Genomic DNA, 4437 nt, shown 5'->3' with positions numbered 1-4437 from the left:
ACTATTAAGGAAGAATGTCCAGTGAGGATTTGAAGAGGTTGAGGGTAGAGGTTAAGAGTTTTTATGCCAGTAAATAAAAATGAAGATTTTGTTGCAGGAACAATTCAAGTTGGCTAAGAAAATCAGTTTAACCATTTATATTAGCTAGCAGCCAGTTCATACTGAAAACCTGAGGAACAATTCTTGAGGGTATTTGACTTAGGAATCATACCGGGAGTCAAAATTAGAACAATATAATACTGCTTTTGGAACCTAAAATATGTTTGTGAGGGTGTGTGTTGGGGGCAGGTGCGAGCATTTATGCATTTTGTGTAGAGGTATGCAGATGATATCTACTACATTTTTGCTTTAGAGGTCATATTAAGAGTTTATAGTTGGCAGATACTGTTTTGTGGACCTCTGTGTGTGTTTGTGTGTGTGCACTGTTGATAGGCGACCTGTGGTGTAATGGTCAGAATGCTCGCCTTGTAAGCGAGCGGACCCGGGCTCGATTCCCGGGCAGGGTAAAACTATGGACAAGTGTCTTTATGCCATTTGCCTGTCTACCCAACAGTAATTGGAAACTTGGATGTTAATCGATGTGTGGATCATGTTCCGGGGTAATGGTTCGCCAGTGCAGTTGGCAAGTTGTCCGGTCTTCTTGCACTATTCCTTGACACTGGGTATTGAAGCTCGTTAACTCAGGGTGTGATTGTTGTTTTCGCGACAGCTTCTATACCTTAAACAAATTCATGCCTAGGTGGCCCTAGGGCTGACCATCCTCATACATGAGGGGCAACCATTGTTATTAAACTGTTTATAGTATATGTGAGTGCTTAGAAAATGTGGTATACCACTTTAAACATGAATCTAAATTCATATGCATATTTTATGTTGTGTTACACTAATAATATTGTAGTTTGGGGGTTAAGGGTTGACAAAACATTGAATTTTAACCAAATGGACACAATAAAAACATTCTTCATTCACAACAAACATGAAACACACACTCACAGGTTCACAGCATAGTATAGTACCTACCAACTTTCAACCCCTAAAGCATACACAAAAGGAATGGAAAGTACTGAAGTGTATGTAAGGATGAAAGTATAGTACTCTCAATAATGGCAGATAAACAGGAGATGGGTCATAAAAATAAATTAGCTGGAGAACAGACATGGTTGTAAGAAAGTGGTGAACCTGAGAATGTTGTAAAGGGTCTTCTGTGTACAGGTAGGATGTAGAATTGCTTTTAATGGTAGTAACCATCATTGGGTAACTTAAATTATGTATTGTACTGTGTTGTTCTTTTTAACAATTTAGTTATCTTTCATGAAGAGTTGAAATCTGTTTTTTTATGTAATTAACCATTTTAGATTCCTGCCTACATGTGAAGGAACCACTACATCCTCAAACAGAATTAGATTCATCATCATCATTGTATTCTGTTATATCATTTAGTATCATCTCAGTAGATTTTAACAAGAAGGACTTACAGGACTTACAACTGTAGGATTGCTCTGTATAAATGTAATTTTATTTAAAAGTTTGTAACCTTTCTGTTTTTTAAGAAAGCAGAGTTATCACTACACTGACATTAGTGTTATTGTCAGCCATTATTTTTGTTTTTCTCCGGCTCTATAGCCTCAAAGGGTGAGTGTTTGCATCCATGCAAAGTGCTGTTGTTTGTACTTAATATTTAGGGGAGATGCACAAGAGAGCAATGACTCACTTGTTTCAGCTGATACTGTAGCCTACCCTAAAACAAAGCTTGCTCTGTACTTTACAAGATAAAACTCTTGATTAACGGATTCTGAAAGAAGCCTTTTTGCTGTGTCTTTGAAGAGGCCTAGGCTATGTGTACAGAGAATGACTTGTTCTGGCAAGGGGTTCTACCATGTGAGGCATGAGGAGTAAACTGTGAGGGGTGAGGTTATTTTTTACATGCGGTATAGTGTTTTGACAGTGTGTTTGTTGATTCATCTTTAAGAATCCTGTTGCAGTTTACTGTCCACTATAGAGTATATATATAAATGACTTCTAGGGTAAAGGGTCTTTAGTCATTTATCTCTTTATTATCTTGTGATGTTGTTTTAAGACTTTAACAATTCAGTATCTGACTCTTGTGTGTTTGTGTGTCATCATCTCTGACTTCACTTGACTCTTCTCATTGTTATTGTACCTACACCTGGTTCTTCCATTTTTTCAGCATTTATTATGGGTTTTAGTTTTCCTTATCAAGTTGACTACACTGTGTGGCACTGTATTCATAGAGCTTGTTAAGACATCTTCATAAAAACTATCTTTTTTATTTATTTTTTTTCGTGCTGGTTTAACAGTGTATTATGGAGTTAAGTTTTGGCAGTTACAGTCACAGAGTTATGTCACTTAGTATCAAGTGCCTGATCCTTGGTTTGAGACTTTTATTTTCACATAGTCAATTACTCGTGTTGAGTGGTGAATTTTTTCGATGTCTACATTCACTGATCTATTTTTTCTTTTGTATGCTCTATGATGGAATATGTAAGTAAGGAAAATTATATTGTTAATGGATCATTTCAGTGATTTAAAGATGGCAAGATATTGTTGTTGAAGCCGCCTCTGTGTACGTATAGAAGACATTAACAGTACCAAAAAGACCAAAAACCTGTAGTACTGTACTGTATTATATCAACTGTGAATCATTGAGGTGACCTTGGGTACAAAAATAAATTACCTGGGTAAGGGAGATACATAGATCCTCAATGGAGTTTATTGTTTAACATTGTTTAGGGGACTCCTTTACTGTTCAGGTTTAAAATTACAAATGATTTTTGGTCCAGTAGCACCATTAATGGATCTTTTATGCACTTGCTCAAAGGCCATATACTGTACTGTACTATTTTGAGCCCTTAAATAACTCTATTTATATTTATTGACCCCATAAAAGATAATTATTGATATTTCATTTGATATCAATTAAAATTACATTATGCACCAAGCAATACAGTATTAATTTCAATGGATTTAACATGAAAGTGTAATACAAATAAATCTGCATATCACTTTACTAGAGGGATTTATCTGGATACATCAAAGCTTAGACTAAAGCCCAAGTTAAACATCTGTAATTTAGGCTTGGAGGCACTGTGCTAGTTATCTGTAAATCCTCTCTTTACATTTTTCATCTTTATATATTTTCCTTTGGAACCAAACAGCTTTCTCCTTAATACCATTTCCCTCCTATTTATACTTCTCATGGGCCATGTTTGTGTACCTCTGATCCCAAGTATTTGAATCACAAACTCTCTCATTGTCTTTTTGTCATTCTTTTGTTTTTAAGTCTTTAAGGTCCTATCCAGCTATGATACTGTACAGGGCCTGACTTGTTGTTTGTCCTGTGTTTGCTTCTGTATAGTGCCATAAAATCTGTTGCCATAATATACTTTCTTCAGCATTTATCTTTGCTTTTGACTATTGTAGTTTATTCCATCGCTTATTATCATTCTTACTACAGTACTATACGTAATTGAATTTTTCCAACATTTACTTTCATCTCCTTTTATGAAATGTGTTAAATTCACTTAACAATTTAAGTAGTAAATATTCTGCCTGATACGTTATTATTATTTATTTATTTATTTATTTTTTTGAGAAATTTAAGTATTGTTCATCCAAGAAGGTTTCCTTATTTGACTGTTTTAGATATAGTGTACTGTAGGTCTGCATCCACGTACATAATTACCCCAAATTTCTTTATCTTCTTTAGAGACATTTTTGTAGCCACATTAGTAGTGGCTCAATACTTGGTTTATTTCTTGGTGTTAAAACATAAGTACCTGTATCAACATTAGTGCAGTACCCTGTAATGGGCAAATACTTTACAACACCAGACGGGAACCTCCACTTAATTAGATTCAAGACTTTTTTATTTATTTATTTTGGGTTGTGCTTTTGGTGGTGCAGAAAATGTTGAGCCATGTCTATTTTGATTCTGAACAAAATTAATAATTACTGTACAAGTAAAATTTTAAATGCAATTACAGTACATACAGTAAACCCTTGATAACCCAAAATATATGATGCTCTAACCATTCCGAATTATCAAGGTACTGTACTTTCTTCCTGGTCTTTAGTCCCACCCCAGTACCTAAATTTTTGGCCAAAATAGCCTGCCATAATCAGAAAACTTGTACAATAATTAATTAACACTTACCAGCACTACAGGCAAAGGATGAGGATAATTCAAGCTTGTGATGTCATGTAGATGATGATGGGCTCACTGCACTGTAGTACAGTATACGGTATACAATACAATTCTGTATTGTAATCACTTACAGCACCAACTTTAAATGTTATTATTCACTTAAACACAACTGTACATGTACTGGTTAAATTTTCAATGTAGGTGGAATAGCACTTGACACAAAATATGTAAAAATAAGTAGAGCGACTGAGGGTGGGTATCCTCTCATTAGG

General features: G+C 35.0%; 1 long non-coding RNA gene across 1 annotated transcript; it reads right to left on the bottom strand.

Moving 5' to 3' along the window:
* Positions 1-2448: 2448 nt before the first annotated feature.
* LOC121859721 lies at positions 2449-2788 on the bottom strand. Its single transcript, XR_006087704.1, has 2 exons — positions 2696-2788; positions 2449-2626 (listed from the first exon to the last, which is right to left on the bottom strand). It is a non-coding gene; the product is annotated as an uncharacterized LOC121859721 (long non-coding RNA).
* Positions 2789-4437: the final 1649 nt, after the last annotated feature.

Source organism: Homarus americanus, unplaced genomic scaffold (genome assembly GCF_018991925.1).
Source record: "Homarus americanus isolate GMGI-L3 unplaced genomic scaffold, GMGI_Hamer_2.0 scaffold27231, whole genome shotgun sequence".
In the NCBI taxonomy this organism is placed as follows: Eukaryota; Metazoa; Arthropoda; class Malacostraca; order Decapoda; family Nephropidae; genus Homarus; species Homarus americanus.
The sequence above is the reverse complement of the archived record's forward strand: the minus strand, read 5'-3'. Positions and strand labels throughout refer to the sequence as shown.